At 39.6% G+C, this 25,417-nt stretch overlaps 1 protein-coding gene across 3 annotated transcripts in view; it reads left to right on the top strand.

Moving 5' to 3' along the window:
• Nucleotides 1-25,417, top strand: part of pag1 (phosphoprotein membrane anchor with glycosphingolipid microdomains 1) — a 53,386-nt gene that overhangs the window by 801 nt on the left and 27,168 nt on the right. The window lies entirely within an intron of this gene.

Genomic DNA, 25,417 nt, shown 5'->3' on the forward strand with positions numbered 1-25,417 from the left:
TTATCTCAGGCTTCTAGTCTATCTCTAGATCTTTTTCCGCATGCTCACTTTCTATTAATGAACGTTTATCTTTCACTGGTTTACGTTCCTGGTCAGAATGGTGGTTCTGTGTAAAGGCTATATGTGATAAACACATATCGCACATAACTCGTCATTACGCAGATTATGTGCCAGATGGTTATTTGTCTGAGAGTCAGCGAACTGCATAAATATCAGTTCACTGTAAATGTCCCGTCTCAGCACAAATAAAGCCTATTGTGACAGTCCTGTACACTGACAACACAGCAGGTTTTTAACTGGGATCACGGTGTATTGTCTTAAATCCACCGGTCCCTCGTCAGAGAAGCATCTAGACACAAAAAAGGTTGGAGTCAGCTTTACACTTTTATAGAGATAATGTTTTCCTGGTTGGATGAGCTCAGCTTCGTGCTCGACTCTTTCTGCGCTGCACCTGTCCTTCACATTGAGATTGTAAGGTTCCAAACTGCGGAATCCAGATTTTGTGGTTTTGTTACTCTTAAGAATGCTCAGAGCAGATTGTCCTATATATTTTTTTCCTTGTGGCAAGGGTGGACTTTGTTCTCAAAACCAGTGTAAATGAGCACCAAAGGAAGATGGTTTTGAATTCAGAATATATCGGTTACCGCAGTTCTGGTGCTTCGTTGAGTTTTGCTCATAAATGTCAAAAGAGTAGGTGGGAGTAAAGATTGAAGTTTGCCTCAAAGGGTCTGAATCTGAGAACTAGCTTGAACTGTGAAGTCTGTTTTTGCTCTTCAGAAATGTCTGATTGGATTCATGGATGTTGCTACAGCTGTGACTGGTATACTTTTACAGGATTCGCTCCGTCTGTGGGTTTCTGTTTTCGGGGGTGTGCTAAATCCTGCCAAATGGGGCATTTGAGACACAATGTGGCTACTATGCTCTAATGGAATATAATCCTTAATACATAAATGGATATCCTGTACATTGTTATTGAGTTTAATGTTAAGTGCTAGTCAGTAGTCACTCTGTTTCGCTTCATTGCAGCAGTAAGATGTGCTGTTTAGAGGTGAGATGCGATGTTTAGACATGTAATAGAACCAGATGTTGTGTGACTATTAAGAAAAACCAGGAAGAAAAGATTGCTTCTGTGAAAGCGGAGAACATTCATCCAGGTAGGTCAGCGATGGGTCAGGCCAGTGACCTGAGTACATCTGTAGTCAAGGAAACAGGAAGATCATAGAGCTGCTTAGAATTCAGCATTTCACACCTGATGTTGTCTGCAGGGAGTGAGAAAAACTTTGCAGACTGAGATATGAAAAACATTAGTTTTGTCCGTGGCAGATTTGTGTAAAGGTGAAGGTAAAGGCTGGAATGAATTGTCACTCAAAATCTAAACAGTCTGTCAAGTCAGTATGAGCAAAACATGCACCCTCCTGTTGATCAAAGACGTGTGACAGATATGTGCATTGCAATCATGGACATATTAGGGTTGCCTGTAATAAAAATATCGCAATAAACATTGCAATGGTTTGCAGTAAGTAAAATGCTATGCATATATATATATATATATATATATTGTCACGGTCCTGCATTCTTGGTTCTGTATTTCTAGTCATGTGGCAGGATCGGGACTGAGCCCTTAGGTTCTATGTGAGAAAGCCATGAGATGTTTATGTTTTTACCTCTCATGTGTTTTCTCGTGTCTCGTCATTGGCCCCGCTCCTCTCGTTTCCTTGTTACCTTTCCCTGAGTGTTTGATTACCCACACCTGCCCTGTGTCGTTATCCCTCGTTTGTGTTCCCTTTATATACCCTCATGTTTCATTGTCCTGTGCTCGTGTATTACGTATGTATCCCTGTACCATGTCTCTTGGATGTACTATGTTACGTTGAGTATGTTCTGTTTACCTCGTCGAGTGTTCCTTGTTCCTAGCCGTGCCCGTGTTCCGTGAGTGTTGTGTTTTACCCTTGTCGTGTGTTTGATTTAAGACGTTTGGTCGTGTCCTTTAGTTTAGTTTTTACTCTTCTTGTTTTCGTTTTGTCCCCCTCGTGGGAAGTCTTTTATTTCAAGTTTGTTTTCCGGTCCTGTTTTCGTGTCACCCCCTCGTGGGTATTTTGTTTGTTCTTTATTTATTAAAGTCTTGTCTGTTAACACCTTCAGCTGCCTGCGCTTGGGTTCTCTTCTCCACGCACTTTCTGACAGAATACACGAGCCAATACTGAGCCCAGCAGGCAGCTCTGTGGACATGGGGAGCCGGGCTAGGGAGACCCACCGCCTCCTTTCCCTCCGCCAGGGAGACACTAACATCTGGGTGTTCGCCAATCAGTTCCTGGCAGTAGCAGAGCGAGGCTGCTTTGGGGAGGAGGACTCAAGGTATGTTCAATGGCTGTCTTGCGGAACCCTCTCCCGGTCGGAGATGCGGATGCTGAGACCCCTGGGTTTCTGGAACTCGTTGTTACGCTAACAATCGGGACCGCCAGGGGCCTCAGCAGTCTTGCCTCTCCGACCCGTCTGGAGGGATTCCGGAGTAACGTGCCTTAACTTTGCACCATTACCTTGGGTCCCTCCGACCATCTGCCTCGGTGCACTCTGCTGCACCCCCAGCGACACCCGTGGCCGGCGGAGACGAAGGGAGTCGTGGGACTCCCCGTCCGACTCCTCCGGTGCGGAGTATCTCGGGCCTCCCCTCGCTTCCTGCAACCGGCCACATGTCCTGGGGCCGGTCCAAGGAAGAAGAAGCCGAGGAGGGGGAGGATCGTCCGGTGCAGCCGGCATCCAGCCGGTGTCCAGTCAGTTGTGTCCAGCTTGTGTCCAGTTCTGTGTCCAATCCTTGTCGTCAGTGTCCAGTCCGGTGATCAGCCGGCGTCCAGTCCGGTGATCCAGCCGGCGTCCAGTCCCGGTGATCCAGCGGCGTCCAGCCCGGGATCCAGCCGGTCCACCCGGTGTCCAGCCGGCCTCCGCTGGCGCAGCCGGTCCAGTGGCTTCCAGCCGGCGTCAAGCCCGGTCCAGCCGGCCTTCCAGCCGGCTTCAAGCCCGGTCCAGCTTCAGCCGGCGTCAAGCCCAGTCCAGCCGGCCTTCCAGCCGGCGTCAAGCCCGTCCAGCCGGCCTTCCAGCCGGCGTCAAGCCCTGTCCAGCCGGCCTTCCAGCCGGCGTCAAGCCCTGTCCAGCCGGCCTTCCAGCCGGTGCAGCAGCCGGCCTTCCAGCCGGCCCCAGCCCTGTGCGGCCGCTTCCAGCCGGCGCCCAGCCTTGTCCTGCCGACATTCAGTCGGCAGTTCCCCCCAGGACTTCCCCTCAAGTCCCCCAGGACTTTCGCGCCCTCGAGCGCAGCCGGGGACTAGGAATGTTCCCCCCACAAGCCGTTGTCTGTCCCCACCCCCCCTCCCATGTTTATTATTTTTGTTGTCCCACCCCAACCCAGTAATTGTATTTTCTGTATTGCCCTTTTGGTTATGTTGTCATGTGTATTTGGTTCCTGTCTTTGTCCCAGTCTGTCATGTCTTGTTTGTCAACCCCTTGGTGAACACCTGGGGGTGTTCATTAAGGGGGGGGGCTCTGTCACGGTCCTGCATTCTTGGTTCTGTATTTCTAGTCATGTGGCAGGATCGGGACTGAGCCCTTAGGTTCTATGTGAGAAAGCCATGAGATGTTTATGTTTTTACTCTCATGTGTTTTCTCGTGTCTTGTCATTGGCCCCGCCTCCTCTCGTTTCCTTGTTACCTTTCCCTGAGTGTTTGATTACCCACACCTGCCCTGTGTCGTTATCCCTAGTTGTGTTCCCTTTATATACCCTCATGTTTCATTGTCCTGTGCTCGTGTATTACGTATGTATCCCTGTACCATGTCTCTTGGATGTACTATGTTACGTTGGTATGTTCTGTTTACCTCGTCGAGTTCTTGTTCCTTGTTCCTAGCCGTGCCCGTGTTCCGTGAGTGTTGTGTTTTACCCTTGTCGTGTGTTTGATTTAAGACGTTTGGTCGTGTCCTTTAGTTTAGTTTTTACTCTTCTTGTTTTCGTTTTGTCCCCCTCGTGGGAAGTCTTTTATTTCAAGTTTGTTTTCCGGTCCTGTTTTCGTGTCACCCCCTCGTGGGTATTTTGTTTGTTCTTTATTTATTAAAGTCTTGTCTGTTAACCCCTTCACTGCCTGCCTGCGCTTGGGTTCTCTTCTTCCACGCACACCGCTTGATATATATATGAAGAGTTGTTCCAAATGAGAATAAGTCCGCTTTAAAAAAAATAAAAAAATCATGTTTTTATTGTGTTTATTTTGGAACCAAACTCTTCATATAAGATATACATGTATATAATATATATACACTCACCTAAAGGATTATTAGGAACACCATACTAATACGGTGTTTGACCCCCTTTCGCCTTCAGAACTGCCTTAATTCTACGTGGCATTGATTCAACAAGGTGCTGAAAGCATTCTTTAGAAATGTTGGCCCATATTGATAGGATAGCATCTTGCAGTTGATGGAGATTTGTGGGATGCACATCCAGGGCACGAAGCTCCCGTTCCACCACATCCCAAAGATGTTCTATCGGGTTGAGATCTGGTGACTGTGGGGGCCATTCTAGTACAGTGAACTCATTGTCATGTTCAAGAAACCAATTTGAAATGATTCGAGCTTTGTGACATGGTGCATTATCCTGCTGGAAGTAGCCATTAGAGGATGGGTACATGGTGGTCATAAAGGGATGGACATGGTCAGAAACAATGCTCAGGTAGGCCGTGGCATTTAAACGATGCCCAATTGGCACTAAGGGGCCTAAAGTGTGCCAAGAAAACATCCCCCACACCATTACACCACCACCACCAGCCTGCACAGTGGTAACAAGGCATGATGGATCCATGTTCTCATTCTGTTTACGCCAAATTCTGACTCTACCATTTGAATGTCTCAACAGAAATCGAGACTCATCAGACCAGGCAACATTTTTCCAGTCTTCAACTGTCCAATTTTGGTGAGCTCGTGCAAATTGTAGCCTCTTTTTCCTATTTGTAGTGGAGATGAGTGGTACCCGGTGGGGTCTTCTGCTGTTGTAGCCCATCTGCCTCAAGGTTGTGCGTGTTGTGGCTTCACAAATGCTTTGCTGCATACCTCGGTTGTAACGAGTGGTTATTTCAGTCAAAGTTGCTCTTCTATCAGCTTGAATCAGTCGGCCCATTCTCCTCTGACCTCTAGCATCAACAAGGCATTTTCGCCCACAGGACTGCCGCATACTGGATGTTTTTCCCTTTTCACACCATTCTTTGTAAACCCTAGAAATGGTTGTGCGTGAAAATCCCAGTAACTGAGCAGATTGTGAAATACTCAGACCGGCCCGTCTGGCACCAACAACCATGCCACGCTCAAAATTGCTTAAATCACCTTTCTTTCCCATTCTGACATTCAGTTTGGAGTTCAGGAGATTGTCTTGACCAGGACCACACCCCTAAATGCATTGAAGCAACTGCCATGTGATTGGTTGATTAGATAATTGCATTAATGAGAAATTGAACAGGTGTTCCTAATAATCCTTTAGGTGAGTGTATATACTGTATATATATATATATACAGTGTGTGTGTATTCAAGAAGAATTTGTGCAAGCATATAAGAAAAAATGTGAATCATGTCAGCTGGTTACAATTTCAGTTTTTTAATGTGCTTTAATAGAAATGTAGGTTTTTTTAGTGTTTTAATATTTAGCGAGTTATCTCACATTTATTTTTTTCAATATTAAAGGTTGTGTGTGTGAAAGTGGTGAGGTTGCGAATTGCAACCAACGGCTGAGTCCACGGCCCCCCCCCCCCTTTCGAAGCACTACGGTGGCTGACACAGAACTAAGATGTCGTCACGTTTTCATTTCTTTGCTGAAGGAGATAACGTATTTACGAAACGCACTCTGTAGAGCAGTTTGTCCGTTTATGGTTACTGTAAAAACAACATGAATTCCACGTAACTGTATGCAGATAGAAATAGCTCATTCTAAGATAATTAAAACATAATGCTTCATTATGTAAGGTCTTTATACACCTCTGAAGACATAGTTATGTATATTATATTGCATTTCTGTCAATAGATCCTCCTTAATCTCACACATTGCACCTTTAAGGAGCCCTAGCGCTTACATTTTTGGGATAGTTAACATACAAATGGCTAGTTTATAGTTGCATATTAAGCTGGAAGAAACATGATAAAACTAGACACTTCAACCTGAAATGCTACTTGAAATGGTGAAGTGTGCTCCTTATATTCAAGTGGACTTTCTAAGCATCAGTTACATATCTCTGAGTCACAAGTAATTGGCCTGTAATAAGTCCTAACTGAGAGGACGAACCAGCGAAATGAAAAAGTTATTTAATAATGTTGGTAAGAGCTATTGATTGACTCCTGCCCTCATCTGTGCTAGACTTTAACTTCTCTTGCGTTGATTCAGTTATAAACAGAGGTTTGTTACTCACCTTACATAATTCTAGTGTGACTTCATATTTTATCAGTAAGCTATGCAAATGAGGCTATTCAAATGATATAATTTACCAGCAGCTTTCTGACAGTGTACAGTGAAACATTGCTGAGAAGAGAAAACCCACAAGGCCTAAAATGATTCCTCGAGTTAAAAGATAACTTTCATGAGACTGCAGTTTTGCATTCTAGATTACTCAACAGTCACGAGAAAACAGGAAGAGCGCTAAATGAATACTAAAAGCAGTGTACATGTTCCTTTAACATAAAATACAGAGATCTTACTACATTGCACAAGTAAAAATCACAGTTTCCAAACATGAGACGTCAACATAAATACATTATAGACACACGAAAAAGCGAAAAAAGGTGCAGTCATCACCCAACGCACATCTCTGGTATAATGAATGTGAGCAATATCTCACCACGCTGATGTGATGTTTCATGTTGATGCCACAAACGTAACCCTGGAATGTCGATTCTCCACTCGTCTTTGTGTTTACAGTGTACGCTGTTATCAGACACGTTGGGCTGGTCTCAGACACAGCAGGACTTGTCTGATCTTGTCTGGCTCTGTTATCAAACGAGGGGGCAATGGCAATTTTCTCAGGACAGTAGGGTGGTACGTTTGATTGTTATTTTGTTGACTGCGGGCGCTCACTTCACTTTGCTTGAACAGAAATTGCTTCCGCGCTGAGGAAGTGAGTGGCGCTTTCATGTAAACATTGCAAATTTAATTAAAGCAAATTATCAGAGTGGAAATGAAAAGGTTTTGAGGTAGCGTGTAGAATGTGAATTCCCTCTGTTTCATTGGACTCTTTCTGCTGGTGTGTGGTCACGCTGAAGATAACCGACCTATCAAAATAATCTCATATCAACTCATGACTTCAGTGATGTGCGTGTGTGTCAAAACCACAGGCAAACAAAAACAAAGACTGCTTTTTTTGGATTTTCCATGGCGTCTTCGCTCTATAAACCTAGATTCGGTCTGTTTTGATGTTCACTGTATGAGTCACATTGTTTTCAATGTTACTTATGCGATTAACTTCACAGTCTAACCAAAGAAAACAAACACGGCTACTGCACAAAATAACCAAACAGTTCTTGGCCACCATTGACTACGATGGTAGGAAAATTGCTTTATAAATGTCTTTGTTCTGTTGAACACGAAAGAAGATATTTTGAAGAATGTAGGAAAGCAAACAGTTCTGGGGCACTTTTGACCACCATTGTCATTTTTCCTACCATGGTAGTCAATGGTGGCCAAGAACTGTTTGGTTTCAAGCATTCTTCCAAATATCTTTCTCTGTGTTCATCAGAACAAAGAAATGTATACAGATTTGGAACAACTCGAGGGTGAGTAAATGATGACAGAATTTCCATTTTTGGGTGAACTTTGCGTGTATGTGTCGCCTGTTTGTGCAAAACTCAAAGCATTGATTCTCAAATATACACTACCTGTCAAACGTTGTAGAATACTTACTGAATTGATTTGACATATTTCAGAATAATAGACTAATAACACAGGGGAGCTATGGGAATTATGTTGTGATGAAAAAATTAATAAAAATGAAAATAAATCAAAGTTAGTTGTATTTTAGCATCTTTGATGTACTCATCGTTTGCCTAGAATTTATTAAAATCAAGTCATTTATTTTTGCACAATTACAATTTTTGTCTATGAAGATAATTTCAGACATTTAAGAATAGACCTTCAGATCAAAAACTTTTTGAGAGTTTTTTTTTTTTGAGAAATATTTCACTCAAATGTTCTATAACTGTTGAACGATATTGTAAATTGATTGTAAGTAGGGCTGCACGGTATATCGAGAAATTATCATGATCTCGATAATAGTATATGCGATATCCATATCGCAGAGAGTTGCGGTAAATTAAATTTGTTTCATGTGTCAATCATTTGTGTGTTGCATGCTTAGATTGTCCAAATTGGACCAATCAGAAGGGTCATTACTATCTTTATACCCGCCAAGTAGGTGCTATTATACTATTGGCCAGATCGCGGCCCAAAGGTGAACCTAGCAGCTCAAAGCAGAGAGCGGAAAATAAATGTGGCAGGAATAGACGAGCGAGGAAAATGACAGCGACGAACTTGTGCCTAAAAAAAACGGTACGTTACGTCTGAAATATGGCAATATTTTTCAGGGCTCGACATTTACGCTTGTCCGGGAGAAGTGAATGTTTTGTATTGGCAAGTGAGAGAGAATTTTACTTGCCCCACCGGACAAGTAACTTGAACAAAAGAACAGTGCGACATATATGTAGAATAATAAGAATATGTGCACTAGACAGGGCTGCGTGTTTGTCGTGGTTGTGCTTGTTTGTGTGTGACAATAATCAATGGCGCACCGCATTGAGTCCACGCGGACGCGGAATCCTGTTATTTAAATGTCATCTGGCTGTTCTGCGTGTCTGAGTGAATTATGTGCATAGTTTAACATTCAACACGAGTGATGGTCGAGGATTTATCTGCGCTGCACTGTATGAGGATATGAACACATGAACTTCATCTCCAGAGTCGCTCTGAGAGTTTATTTTACAAGCGTTTTGTGTTTGAGTGAAGCTATCTGCAAACAAGCGTCTTCCCGAAGACCCGTCAAAATAAAAGTCCTGTTAAATTGAACGCTCAGACAAAAATACTGTAGTGTACTATTGAAAATTGAAGTGCCCTTGTTGTAAATTGATAAACACTGTATACTATAGTAAAGTTCAAAAACAATATAGTAGGAATTTTACTGCAGTTTACTATAGTAAATACTATATTATCCTACAGTAATTTATGTGGACAAATATACCACTATTGTATAGTAAAAAAGGAAAAACACAGAACTTAGAAATATTAAAACAAATTTAGGTAATCTAAAAATGATATGGCCCTAATTTATCTATCTGTATGTAACATTAATGTCTTTTGTCAGTTACATCAGAAGAATATATATTACCTGTTTATTTCAGTATGATAATTACATATATATAAATAATAAAAAATAGCATTTCTCTAGGAAATGTTATACCGCAAGAAATATCGTTATCGCAATATTCAACAACAAAATCGCATATCGCATATTTTCTCAATATCGTGCAGCCCTAATTGTAAGTATAAGAATTCTCTTTATTTCCACCTGTGTTATAATTAACAAGGTAATACTTATAAGTAAAAATATTTAAATACCTCTTCAAATCTAATGATTTAAGTTATCATTACTTTTTATAGCAGAAACTGTGAGGTTTTAAAAAGCTTTAAAAATCCCTGACCCCATATAAAAGCAATTACAAATACAGTAATCATATTAAAATCACACACTGACAATAGGGTTAGAATATACTGTACAGCCATATGAATGTACCCCACTATTCAGGAAGTACTAATGTTTATGGATAGTCTTTCAGTTATGACATGCAGCATCTGCCACGAATAGTTTAACCTTCCCAATTATGAATGATTTCACGGAGAGGGTTCGACACTGAATGTAGCGAGCATGAAGTCTGAAAAGCTATAGAGCGTGGCTTTAGTTTGGCACGCTGCCCGTGGGTTTATATGACACGCAGAAGGGTTTCATCCTCTGCCTCTATAACTATTCATGCATGACTTGCCTTGTTTCAGAACGGCCTCTGTATAAAGCTCATCTGTTTATGAAAATGAAAAATGATGCGTATGTGTTTCCCCCGCTTAACTGCAGCATCAGGTCATGTGTATGTTGAATGATGACGAGATCACAGCGCCCGTGGGCTGAGGCTCATGACCGGGCCCTACAAATGTTCTTCTGTTGTGTTCTCTTCAGAAGAAAACGAGAGGAGGCATATTTACTCACTGGCAGTGTTTGTGTCGGTCATCAGCAATGTGTGAACTCGGGTTTCTGATGTGCTGCTGAAAGAGCAAGAGTAAAGAAAAACAGCGAAGGAAAGCCGTTTATGCTCATCGATCGGCTTCATAAGCGAGTGTTGCATGATTTGTACTCGGTTGATTTCTTTGTCCCAGGAGACGTAACTTCTTGATATGGTGGCGGCTGGGGGATGGTGGTGACCGTATCTGAAATGATATTGTAATAACCTCTCCTGGACTTCTTTTAGTAACCGACCCTCCCTGTTTTTCTGTCTTTTGGAAATGTGCCGTTATCTACAGAGGGCATATTAATAAAAGGCCTTGAAAAACAATGTCTGGCTAACAGAGCACTGCCCTAGCCATGACTTCAAAGAACAACTGTGTTTTCTTGCCCGGGTACTTCAGTTTGGCACGCCAGTAGATTTTGGAACAGGAAGCGCATGAGAGTTTGGCAGCGGTGATGTCTGCTGGGTGACTGTGCAATATTAAATACTTTTCTGGAATTGAATCACTAAGGTTATGTAGTTTAGGTGTTCAGAATTACTGAACTAATATGCCAGGGTTCCAGACTGCGACCAGTTTTCAAGATAGCGCAAGCATTTTTACCATTACTCGCGCATGTGTGACCTGCAAATTTGGAATTTCTTCTAGTTGTTATTTCATGTGGAAAGACCCGCCACCAGTGCAGGCTGTGTGTGAAAGTCAAATGCGCTGGTCACTCGCGTCACTGATGTTTCCCGCAGCCCGCTGCCGTCACGGACGAGCACAATCCAGGTCGTCATTGACAAGTTTACACACACACAACGTGAGCGCATTACTACGAGTCGCTGTATGCTGTGATGGATTTTTTAAAACCCGAGAACGTTTTGATGTACGAGACGTTTAAAATGAAACTAACCGTGGTGGAGTTCAGGAAACGTCATTTATCTGTGGATTACTTGAGACAGCGCTGGATCATTTCAAATCCGTTCACATCAAGAACGAACGACAGGCGAATGCTCTTGTTAAGTTTTATTTGACGTTACATTTACGTGTTGTGAACATGAGGATGTTTCCTTAATACACAATAAAATAATCGTAAGAACACAAGAGAACTTTCATTTTGCTTTAATGTAACACTGTGAACAATTAAATATATACTTCTTGACAAGCACAATTTCTGTTGGTTCAAATGAATTCAGATAACAGTTTCTCTATTTAGCACCAATCAATTACAAAGCTTCTCTGTGGGCTCTGCCTCTTTAAATAAGCAGAACCAAATCTGCTGTCATTAAGTAACTTGTTTGTCAGTATCAGTAATATAGTTGTTTTATGGAAAAATGTGAATAATTGCATTGCAGGGTGATTTAAGGTGATTTTGCTTGCGCTCCTAAAATATTCAGTCGAGGGCTCTACAGTGCACCTAGTAAAAAAAAGTTAGTCTGTAGCCCTGTATGCAGAAGTGAAAGTTGAAGTATTCGCCTGTGCTTACCATTTAAGCTTTCTGAGCTATAGATGTCATGTTTTGATTATTTACAGGACCAAAAGATCACACTTTTGCAACCTATACCAGTACGTGTTTTTTTTCCAACATTGGTCTTCCTCATACTGCAGACAGAGACAATTCAAGCATGAGCATACATAGACAATTTTCTTTTAAACTGATAGTTCACCCAAAAATTAAAATTTGGAAGAATGCTTGTAACCAAAACGTTTTTGGCCACCATTGACTACCATAGCAGAAAAAAAAGACAATTGTAGTCAAATGTGCCCCAGAACTGTTTGCTTTCCTACATTCTTAAAAATATCTTTTGTGTTTAACAGAACAAAGAATTTATAAAGCAATTTCTCCTACTACGGTAGTCAATGGTGGCCAAGAACTGTTTGGTTACAAGCATTCTTCCAAATATCTTTCTCTCAGAGGTTGCACTAGACATTTTTATTGTCCGTCATTTTGACGGACAGGCTAGCAAAAGATCGGTCATAATCTATTATTAGATTAGATTCATTATAAATATGAAAAAAATATGTCAATGACGGAGAATTTTCGGTTAACGCGACTTCTGTTCTCTGTCATCGGAACAAAGAAATTTATACAGATTTGGAACAACTTGAGTGCGAGTAAAATAATGACAGAAGTTTCGTTTTTGGGTGAACTTTCCCTTCAATTGGATGAAACCGGACTGCAAAATAACATCGCTTTGGACTCTGATAATGGTCCTGTAATGCGAAGAGGCCACATCATCTCATCTCTTTGCTTTCAAAGTGTACGTCAAAGCGAATCAATAACGGGAGCATAACAGCATGGCAGAATGATGCGATTAGGGCCATTATCCATTTTGTTTTTTTATTTGTTGTAACTCCGCTCATCTCTGAGGTCGTTTTCCGACAAAGTGAGTAGGACATTAACTTGGCGTTCAAAGACGAAAGCGTTTGTAAGCGATGGAAAAACACCAGGGGCTGGTATCTTGCCAGGGCTTGATAATATGGAAATGTGATGTGTTTAGCCTCGGACAATAGCTGGGGGCTCCGCTGCAAACATATTGTGAATCACAAAAGTACAAGCTCTGGCATGGGAACATGGGCTTGAAAGACTGTGTGCTAGCATCACATGCACTGGTTTTGGTACAGACTGAAGGCAACCTCTCCAAAAAAGTCTCAAACAAACTCGCCGTTCCAAATTGGAGTCTTGAGGTTCAATAGGATGTCAAAAATTCCTGAATGGGGGGAGCCTGTGGGGTAAAGAGTCTTTCAGTGTGTTTTTTTGTATGCACACGGTGACAGCCACTGCTCTACAGGCATTATTACAATGATAATGGTCTCCGTTTCTGATGCTTTCTGCTCACCAAAATAACTCCCGGTCATGGTAAAGCACTGGTGGAGGATTATGCTAATTCATACCAATGTGATTATGTGAATGGACAATACTCTACTCTTCAGAATTAATCTCGGTCTCTCTCTTTGGGTTCCTTATGCTTGTATGGAAGGATAATCTGCCCAAATGATACCAGTGTTTGTCATCAATCTAATGGAGCAGCCCTCCCCCCATATGTCTCATATAGGACCTGAACGAGCTGCAGTCTTCTCCCACCTGCTGCTCATTTGTATTAACACCAAACATCTTTTAGCAGACCAGACTGCTGATGTAAATTGTGCCTGTTCTCTTTCATCACCGTGTCAAAGGTACCTCTGTTTATGAGGTTCTGCAGCAGCACTGAACCTTTAGAACTTTGTCTCATAGTTTTCTCCTAAAATTTCTATGAAATAATAGATGACGATAATAGAAGGTTTATTACTTCAGATTGACAACTGGAGAGTATTTTGGTATTTGACATTGAGATCTGTTTTGAAACTCATTTACTAGGATCATTCAAAAGTACATGAACTAGTATCTTCTTTAGAAAAATGGCAAATGAAAAGGTCAGGTTACTGTCAATTAAAGGGATACTTCAGCCAAGAAACAACATTTCCCATGTTTTACTCACTCTCAGGGCATCCTAACTGAATATGACTTTTTTTTGAAGAATAAAGCAGTCAGAGTTATAATACCACGTATCCTTTTTCTTCCAAGCGGTAGAATGGGAGTGAATTGGGGGCAATTTTTTGAAGCTCCAAAAAGTGCATCCATCGATCAAAGAACTACTCGACACGGCTCCGTGGTCTTAAAAAAGGTCTTCTGAAGCGAATCGATGCATTTGTTTAACGTTTGTTTGAGAGAAATATCCATATTGACAACGCTATTAACGATAATGTCTAACTTCCGTTATGAATGCACTTTTTGGAGCTTCAAAAAATTGCCCCCTATTCACTCCCATTCTACCGCTTGGAAGAAAAGGGATACGTGGTATTATAACTCCGACTGCATTATTCAAGAAGAAAGTCATATTCAGTTAGGATGCCTTGAGAGTGAGTAAAACATGGGAAATGTTGTTTCTTGGCTGAAGTATCCCTTTAATTCTAAACAAATGATTCATTTACGGCTTTTTTCAATTTGTCCAACTCTGTATGGAACAGAAAACCCCACCGTCTAATATGGAGGAAGCATATAAATGCTTCTGCAAAACAACAGAAAAAGAAGAAAGGCTTTGAATGCTTTGTTTTTTAATCTAATGAGAACTCCAAACCTGGATGTTCCACCTGTTATATAACCCGCACTACTTCATGTGAAGTTTGATATTTGACAAGTCATTACAAAAGAAGCGTTTAGAAGCAGATGCAGGAAGAAAGAGGAGGTGGGGTCGGTGGGTGAGTCAGGCTTTTTTTGAACGTGTGGCAGCAAATGGGGAACAAATGGTAGTAACAGGAAGAGATCAAGGGCAAGTAAAAATGGAGTGAGGGCAACGATTCCGGATGTACAGAAGGTAACGATAATCATACATCAGGACATCACTGAGAGAGCAGTTACCATACAGAGAGATGAAGGTGATTTAGTAAGTGTCCTGTTGGGTAAGGCACTGTTACGTTACAGTGTTACTGTAAATGGGTTCATACTTCATTGCTTTTTGGGAGAATCTAACAAACACGCCAAGAACATGTGTGGGTGATGCAGTATTTTATCCTAAAATCAACAGAAATATTGGTTATGTTTATTCATGAAAATGGTTAATGGTTGAAATGGTTGTTTTAAAACAACACATTTTGCGTGTTGTCCATAAATTGAACACATCTGTTGTTTCTGGGACAGCCGCACATTCACAAGTTGTGTTAAAAGTACCACAAAATCTACACAAAATGACACATAATGCGTTAAATAGCATAACACAAACAATGTTTTACACGATATTTAACAACCTTTTTGATTGCTTTATTTACTGTGATGTAATTTTTATTATTTTTATTATTAATGTAAACAAAAATAATTACATAAAACTGTTTTTTAATATTATAATAAAATATGTTTTTAAAGGTATTTTTTACAATGTGGCAGTATTAGTTAAACTATCTTTACAATAATTGCAATGCAGATATATATGTTTTATAATTATTATTTTTACTGTATTATAGCAAATATAATCTAATGAGAATCATTGAGAATGATAGGAAGTACAAATAATAAATGTCAAAATTAAACAAACATGTAAACACAGTGTGTTCAGAATAATTTGAGGCAAAACCTGCTTTAGTGTCATTGAAATTATGTTTCAATGCAACACAATTATAATTATCTTACATTTTCTTTTGAATTTTAAATGAAATATGGCATGGAAATGTTTTCTTGACGTTGGGATATTTTTTTTAAGTTTTCACTTACCATAAAAATACTTTGATGTTAAATAGACCACTTCGGATTACGTAAACAACGCTAGTCCAGAAGAATTTCAGGTTTTAACACTACACAAACATTTGAACAAATACGCACAACAGAACATTTATAACCTTATCAAAATGTTAAACCTCTTTAAGATTTACTTACGTATGTACGATTTAAAAAATGAAACTTGAAGGGCCCCTGGGCCAGTGTTTACATCTTGCAAAGTACCGTATTCATATACCATAGTGTTATTTACATGGGTATGCATTATGACATCTCATCCCTCCTATGAGCTTGAAATTAAAACCTCCGGGTATTACCATCATGGCACATATCCAAAACACAACGGTACTACCATGACACTTTTTTGGTAATGCTGTGCATGTCATCACACAGCATAGTTTTGGTTTTATGCTTCAACCCTGGTTAGGCAGCCCACTATTTAAACCACGGCAATCTTGCCATTCCAGCACCCATCCTTCCACCCCGCTTATTTTCAATCACATTCCTTCAAATAATATATGACAGGTCATTTGAGACCTTCTCTCTTCATCGCTCGAGCACCTTCCAGGCAGGACGCCAGCACTGTAAAAAGCAGCCTGTGGTTGTAACGGATAGTTTATAAGTGAAGAATAACATCTCGACACATGTAAATCTTCAGTTAAGCTGTCTGCCACGGTTTTTGTAAAACCTGTACATTTTTTCATTTTGACCCCCATTTGTCATTAGTAGGGAGTATCAACACACGGGACCCTAAATCACACACACACACAATAACAGTCCCCCGTGACAAACCAAATTCCACCCCAGCTGTTCCTGTCCGTTTAACCGCCTCTGCGCAGAAATAATTGGTACAGAACGTTCCGGAGAGTGACTTTGCGACCGAATCTCGGCAAGAACTTTGAGGCCGGCGAGAGGAACAGACCATCAAAACAGATGCCTTGTGTTCCCTCCAAAACTGTGAATGAGGCTTTATGGTTTGGACCGGTTCTAAAATCTGTCACATTAAACCCGTTCCCTCTTTTCTTTTTAGCAAAATATAATCTCTCCTTTACCAGGCTGAGAGTTCAGGGTTATTGTAGGTTATATAGAGAATATTTTAGAATTCACCGGCTACTGATTTCTCACGCTGGCACGCTCTCCTCTATTGTCTCTTTATTTATAGCTATTTTTTTAGATCTCTACAATTGCTTAGTCTGTCGGTGCTGGGATTTAGGGAGGACACTGATTTTAAGGCCATGACCCATGTGTTTGGTATTTGTATTCAGAGGAATGGAGTTGTTCAGAGATGGGTGGGCAGTTAGGGGTCTGCCAGATGGGCATTCAGAGTCTCTGTCGACCTTTGACATTCCAGACAGTACTCATCACGCAGAGAACTTAGCAGAACTTTGGCCAGAGGCTGAACGGTTTGGGACGTTTTTACCCAAATAAACAGTCATTTGAGAAGGTATGTGTTTTAAAAAATGTTTCATAGTCTACAATACTTTGGCTGTACTGGCACGTATCAAAAAATGTATGGTCTCTTTTGTGGGTAGGGAAGGTTTCCATATCTAGTCTTAACGTTTTTTTTTCGGAGTTTTCTTTTAAGTTGATGGCCATGATGACTTTCAAGCTAAGGGTTATGGGAAAATAATAAGCAAGCATGTTACTTCCTCTGTGTGAACTCTGACTTTCAAAGGGTGCGAGTGATTGGACACAGATGTGACAGCTAGAAAAAGACGTATAAATATCCATAGTGTACTTGTGCTTGAACATGTCAACCACAATTGCTGGAAAAAATTCCTGAGGTACATTGTGATTCAATATCCATTCAAAGACCAACATTTTTTTACCATGCTTAATGTTGTATGATAATGAAAATATAGTCTCAATCTCTGTTCTAAAACCTATTAAGCTGCCTACATAGAAAGTATTTTAGAGTAGTATAGACCACCTCGGAAAACAAACAACGCTGGTCCAGAAGAACTTCCTGGTTCACCTTTTTAACACTACACAAACCTTTGAACAGAATACAACAAAACATTTACAACCGAATAAAAATATATCTTTAAGATTGAATTGCATTACGTAAGTAAGGTGAAACCGAAGTGCTTCTAGACCAGTTATCCGTAAATCCGACAGTGAAACCGCTGTACAACAAATCAATACGGAATATTTCTTCATATTAAAGGGATAGTTCACCTTCAAAATGAAAATCCTGTCATATTTACTCGCCCTCTTGTCATTTCAAACCTGTATGACTTTCTTTCTTTCTTCTGCAGAACACAAAAGAAAATATTTTGAGAATGTTTTGGACAGATAACCCTTGGTCCCCATTGACTTGCATTGGTTTTTTGTCCATACAATAGAAGTCAATGGGGACTAACGTTTTTTGGTTACTAACGTTTTTCAAAATATCTTCTTGTGTGGTTTACAGAAGAAAGTCTCACACGTCATTTAAAATGACAACAGGGTGAGTAAACGATGACATAATTTTCATTTTAAAGATGAACTATTCCTTTAATACAGTACACTGTCCCCTATTTTTATAGATTTTATTACAGTGTAGGTACAACCCCAACATAAAAGTCTAACACAAAAAGACCTAATTTTGTATTTTTTTTGTGCTAAAGCAACATGTTAATGTCAATAAGGTTCAATTTGAGTAAGAATGCTGTTTAAGAAAGTGATATAGACTGTGAAGGATCTCACTATAGGACTTGGAACAGCGCTTTAGTCTCAAGAGTGAAGTACAAACTTAATAATAAAACTTCAAGATTTGCAGCTGTTATTGTAGAATTAACGTGAACTAGTTTTTGATTTATAGAATTACAAATGTCATTGGGTATGTGTACCCATAATTCATCTTATAGACTTCTGACATAGTCTTTTACCCCTTCAAAACACAACACTGTTTGATGATTTTCATTTTTGGAAAGCTGAGGAACAGTTTGGTTAGTGAGGTGAGCAGTTTTCATACCGGTTCACAAGCTATCCCTCCTTCTAAGGGTCTAAAGAAGTCTCACTCAGCAGAGACGGTTTCACTCTTTCCTTCATTCTCTTTTTTCTCTCTCACTTCCTTTTCTTTGTTGTTCACTCGCTCTCATATTAAATAAACCACATGAAAGAACACCTCCGGTGCTCGTCTGCAGGTGTATGGCTTTTATGGCCGCTCTGATATTTCTGTCGTAAAAACACCTCACATGGTCTTGATTTGGTGGTTTGTAAAGCAACGGGGGGTGTACCTTTGGGGTCTCCCTTTTTAAATGAAAAGGAAAGCAGGTTAATGTGTTGTTTTTGAAGGGCTGGCTATTACATTCATGTGGCCTCTGTCTGTTGTGAGTACAAAAGTTAAAACTTATTCATCATGATGTTATTTTTTTAAAGAGTATAACCAAGTAACCAAAGTCCATCACAGTGACTTTGTGAGAGAAATATCCTTGCAGCTAATCTTTCATGTTACAGTAAGTGAATGTGACAGTTTCCATACTGAGCACCTGATGAGCGGTCGCGCTTCTGAAATTTCACAGTAATTGATATTTCCCTCAAGCGCTCTCAGATCTAACAGAAAGTGGAAATACAAAGGAGCTAAATTCTGTACAGGTTGAAGGAATGCATCACTTATCTGATTTGGGAATACCCAACATCATTCAGAGTCAATTGAGGTTAGTTAGAGGAGAGAATAACCTTATACAGAAAGCATTTCTGCTCTTGGCTTAAACCGATAGTTCACCCAAAAAACTCACCCTCATGACATTTCAAACCCGTGACTTACTTTCTTCAGCAGAACACAGAAGAAGATATTTGAAATAATGTTGGTAACAGAACACCGTTGGTCCCCATTGACTTGCACTTTTTGTGTGCCCATACAATAGAAGTCAAAGGGGACCAACGGTGTTCTGTTACAAACATTCTTCAAAATATCTTCTTCTGTCTTTTGCAACTGAAAGAAAGGCAAACAGGTTTAAAATGACAAGAGGGCGAGTAAATGATGACAGAATTTTCATTTTTGGGTGAACGATTCCTTTACATTCGGCTTTATCCGAGATCTTATAATCTCTTCATATGACAGTAGGACATTTGACATTTGTCATATGACAAATATTTTACAATCTCTGTTGACCTCACTAAGACATTAAAACGTTTAGCACTTTTTAAAGATGAGGTAAAAGCAGATCGTATCTTACTGATGATACGAACAATAACACAAAAAGCAGAACATTTTCAAAAGAACCACAAAAACGGTTCAAAACCGCACATGAAACAGGAACCTACAGTTCTCTCTTAAAACAACAGCTTATGTTTACAACATGCTGGATTCTCCCCTGTTTTTCATTCTTATGGTGACTGTAAAAGTTGATCTATTTGAGACCTCATTCAGACGCTGTCATAATCTCTTATTGACCCAGAAATGTATTGTCCCAAGCAAACTGTCAAGTAGTGTACACTGCTGTCGCTTGTACCACAAATGTACAGAAAGTATTTTCGTGATCTCACAATTTCACTTCCACTATTGTATGTTTCGAGTATTTACACATTATCAACCAAATATCAGGATGACGTCCACTAGGCTTGTGCCGTATCAAATTTCCATGCTGCGATTAATTGATTAAGGTTTCATCGCGGTAAACGGTATTATCGCAGTATTCAATTCTATGAGAAATGCAGGTTGAAAATATAAACCAACTTCAGTGTTTTCCTCTTGATAACTTTATTTTAAATAATAAAGAGAACCTCAAACATTTAAATATAAATAAAACAACACACAGTAATGACGTATAAAGTGAGTTTATTCAAACAGAATAAAGTGCAAACTGCAAAAGAACAACTTTTGTTAACTGCTTTTAAATATACTTATGTCTGTACAACGCTAGTACTACAATTCATGTTATTATTATTATTATTATTATTATTGTTGTTTGAATAACAAGCCAAGCCAGTGTGTTAACTATTATAGCAAGCTAAACATTTATAAACAGCAAATTCACTCGCACTTTGAGACAGTGTATGACTTTATTGCGTTCCATCAACGCATAATTAAAATAATTATTCTGCCACACTGTCAAATTTCATTACTCGGCTTACTTTTAACCCAAAATATTTCCAAACCTCAGACTTCACGCTTTTAGAAGGGGGTTAAATCGTCGGCAGCGTTCCTCCTTCCGCCATGCTTCCTCTCCGTGTGGTGCTGTTTACATCAGAGTGCGCACGCGTCTTTTGCTCAGCAGCGCGCGCGCACACACACACGCACACACACACACACACACACGTAGACATCTCCACATGGGGAACGGGATTGTTTAGATCAGAGTGCGCATTCCTACGCAGTGTACTTTTATCCGGTTGATGAAAAATAAACAAATACACGTTCTAAAAAAATCTATATGTTTTCGCGGTATTTGCTATAACAACATCGTGCTAATTCATTACCGCAATTAATCGCATTACCGAATATCGGCACACGTCTAACGTCCACATACATTTCATGTCCAATTTCAGCAATCGTGGCCTAATTGAAGCCTTGCTCCACACATCCACATTCCTTTAATTCCATTGGGAATACTGCTTTGCATTCCTGCATTCGTACTGTATGTCGGTGTATTTTTAGCCTGGAATCTTTCTACGCTGCTGTTTTCTTGTGGCCTTGTGCGCCGGCTGGCTTATGGTTTATTTTTATATTTAAGACCCTTTCGGGTCCCAGGGCCATGGCACTAACCTTAAAAGAGTCCTGGCAGTGGCATTAAGACTGGATTTGCTATCTCTTTTATTATAACAGGCTGTACTTACTCTGTTTACAGCTGGGGAGAGAGAAAGGAACTAATCCATCATCCTGTTTGTCAACTCCGGCGGGAGTCTGATATGTGGAGAGCTTTCTGAGAATACACTCGTAATGATGTGAAGTCTATTCAAAAAAATCTAAAAAAAGATATTTTGAGAAATGTTTCTGTGTTTTTGTGTACATACAATGGAAGTCAATGGAGTACAATGCTGTTTGGTTACCAACATTCCTTCATAATATTGTCTTTTGTGTTCTGCAGATGAGAGAAAGTGAAACAGGTTTGGAACGACACACTAAAAAAAAGATTTGTTGGATTTACATAAAAAAGTAGCGTCGAGTGGTTCCACGCAAATATGTCGAGTAGTTTCTACAAATAACAATTTAGTTGTATGAACAAAAGAAATTCAGGTAAAGTTGACGAAACTAAATCTAAACCATTCAGATTGTACCACTAACTTTAAGTTAATGAAACTCAATATTTAATCTTATTATTCTTCTCAATGGTCATTTTTGTTGTCATCAATTAAATATAGACTTACTGCATGTAAGTCTAATGTACAGTTAATGCTCATTGGATGATGCAATACACATCATGGATGCGCTTTATCCTCTCACAGCCTTAGCACCTAAACAATGGTTACCCTAAAACTCAATAATACAACATGCACTTCTAAAAACTCAAAGATATATGAACATTAAACACAAACAAGTCTTTATATTTACTGAAAAACACTTAAAATAACACAAAATTTTGAAATTTACTGCCTAAATGCAGTCTGACACAAAGCATGCTGGGAACTGGAAATCACCCTTAACCAGTCATGTTGAATTAACTTGTTTATATTAAGTAAACTGAACAATAGGTTCAGTACTATAGGGTTTTGCGTTTTACTTAACCATTTTAAGTTGACCAATCAAACACTTGCTAAGTAAAGCCGACAGTACTACATTTTTAGTATAAATAACATAGTTAACTTACATTAATGTAGTTACTTGCATTCTTTATGTACTGCAAACAAGGATGGGTTTAGTAAAACTAACAACAGCTTTTCATTTTTTGAGTGCAAGTATATGATTGAAGAATTTAATTTTTTGTGACCTTTCCCTTCAACTGGATATTTACTTGATTCTCCTCAGCTGAGCTTTAACCCAGCCTGACATTCAGATGGTTACCGAATTGAGGTCAGAGCCCCCCCGATGGATATGACATTTTCCATCTTGAGAGGAGGAAAATATGATAGCTGTCTCAGAATAATTTTAACAGAATTATTAATGACCCTGTAGGTTTGAGGGAAACATGTAAAGCTAGCTGGCGGACAGTGCGCTGGGAATCGGTGCTTCATCATATTTCATGCTAATGACTCGGGCATTGACCGCCTGCTCAAATTACGTCCTGATAGAGTGATCAGGCAGAAAGCCAGGCAGACATGATGGGCAATATGTCAGCAATGAAGAATCGTGAGAGAGATTGAGTGCAGGGTTCCATGTGTGTGTGAGTGTGTGAGTTTTACCAGTTGTGCTTTAAGTGTCCTGGGGATTAATGCTGTGATGGAAGACATTAAAGCAGTCAATTGAGATGTAATTGCTGCTAATGGAAAGTGGTTTTTTAAAACCTTTCTGGACATCTCTCGGTACAGACACCAGGAGAACATGTGAGGAGCCCTGGGGCTCTGTGGCGCAGGTGTGAGGTGAACTGACAGCTTATTACAAAATGTTGAGGCAAATCGATTTGCATTTGTTTCAGGAAATGCAGCGCATGCAAGGCAGCATAAGAAAGTGGTAAAGTTTCAAGTCAGCTTTCATTTCTCTGAACTTCTCTTCTGTTGCCATGACGCTTGGAGCATCTTGTTTTCTGTCAGTTGTGCACAAGCTTTAATGCGTAACGTGACAGTCTTTGGTGTAAAGAAATGGTGATAAAGATTTTTTCTTTTCTTATATTTCCTACAGCTTTACACATTTCATGAAGACCAAAATATGTGGGACTATTAAAGCTGAAATCTTGTATAAAATGTAGTTTAAATGGAGTGTGTAAATTAAAGGACTAGTCAGTGAATTCTAGCGGCATCTAGTGGTGAGTTTGCGAATTGCAACCAACGGCTCACTCCACCCCTTCTCTTTCAAAGCACTACAGCGGCTGACACAGGACTAAGAGGACGTCACGTTTTCGCTTCTTCGCTGAAGGAGATATCGCATTTACGAAACGCACTCTGTAGAGCAGTTTGTCCGTTTAGGGCTACTGTAGAAACAACATGGTGAATTCCATGTAAGGGGACCCGCGGTGTATGCAGATAGAAATAGCTCATTCTAAGATAAAAAAACATAACACTTCATTATGTAAGGTCTTTATACACCTCTGAAGACATAGATATGTATATTATATCGCATTTCTGTCAATTGATCCTCCACAAAATTACACACTGGACCTTTAAAGGAAAATGATATGCAATAGCTTAAGTATGCACTATACAATATGCAATAAGATAATGGTTTGAGTTTGTAAAATCAATTTAAATTATACTAAAAAAATGTAAAACTGAAAATTATAATCAACATACATGTTTCATGTACTTTCCTAGAAAAGAAAGCATCATTAGCACTTCCAAAAGTGAACAGCACTTGCGGTACATACAAATAAATCTGACTTTGTTATTGCAAACTATTGCAATATTTGAATCATTTCTATACTGTATATTGTGCAGCTCTACAGTGCTGCTTTGCAACCACTGTAATAATAGTGTGTTCATGTCATGTTGAAATGACTGTAATTACGAGACTCTGAGATTCTTCTCTATTTACGTCCATAAACTCAGAAATTATTTGTTACTATGGCAATGCTCATAACACCAGAAAGGATCTGTGTGGCTTTGTTGTCCGTGACAAACATAAACGTTGATTGCTTCATTATTTTATCTTTTAAGTATAAAGGACATTGATCAAATATGTGTAGAGGTTTTCATTTTACATTTCATCACTATGCGGGAGAAGTCAGAGCTTTCATACAGAATCTCCAACTTGTAATTACTAGTTGGACAAGGACGTAAATGCCTTTTTAAGTGAGAAGCTTGTAATTATGGTAACACATCGTAAGCCTCACCAATACTGAAGGCGACAGAATGCTTTAATTATACATCACATGCCTAATCATTTACATCAGTGATTATTTTTGTTTAGACAGGGAAATAAAAAGTAAACATGCCTAGAGAAAGAGTAGAAAACAACAACTAATGATTAATCATTAATATTAGATGAATATTTAAACAAGTACATCATGTTTTGCAAACTATTATATTAGTCAAATGGTCTGTAAAAGTTGCCACAGAAAAGCATGGCTGTTGAAATCCCTTCTCCGCATGTAATTTCTGCTTGATAATCGACTGCTTTTGAATCTGCTGCTTGGACCACAACAGCTGAGCACCTAACAGAGTCAAACTTGTCCACAGAGTCACTTCGCAGCGTGCTAATGTATTCTCCTGCTCAAGCTGAGCTCCGTGGAGCAGGCAGTCACTTTAATTGGTTCATTTCTATTCTGTTTCCAGAAATCTCTGTCGTATCGGCTCAGCGCTGCTGAATTCCTCCGTATTGTGGATTCAGGCCCATTTTCATTCATTTGCTGTCACGAAATACTGCGTGCCGTTTTAAACGGGCCGTTTCAACATGCACTGCATGATGAGCTCAACGAGAGGAAAAATAACCAACCACAGACCACTGAAATCATTTTTGTCTTGAAGGAATTTCACCCAGTGTCATTCAAACTTACATGCTTTTTTGTTTATTTATAAAACACAAAAGATTTTTTCCCTATAATGTTGGTTCAAAGTGACCATGTCTGTCATGAAAATCACTAAATGCACTATAAAAGTAGTCTGTGTGATTTTTTTTGCTATATTAAAGTTTTGAAGTGATATGGTAGCTCTGCTGCTGCACGGATCGTTGAGTTAGGGATGTGAATTGAGAAGCCGATTCATGAAGGAATCATTCATTCCCATTTGTGAACTGATTCATTGAAAAGAATCAAGCTCAAATGATTCGTTCACTAGGGAATTCGGGAACATTATTATTTAAACATTTTCAGTCACTTCCTCATACACAGCTATTTCATGTCTTCTGAAAGGTAATATGCACCTTGCAGAATATGCAGAATATGCAGAAAATGAAAGG

The sequence above is a fragment of the Triplophysa rosa genome, linkage group LG16 (genome assembly GCF_024868665.1).
Source record: "Triplophysa rosa linkage group LG16, Trosa_1v2, whole genome shotgun sequence".
Taxonomy (NCBI): Eukaryota; Metazoa; Chordata; class Actinopteri; order Cypriniformes; family Nemacheilidae; genus Triplophysa; species Triplophysa rosa.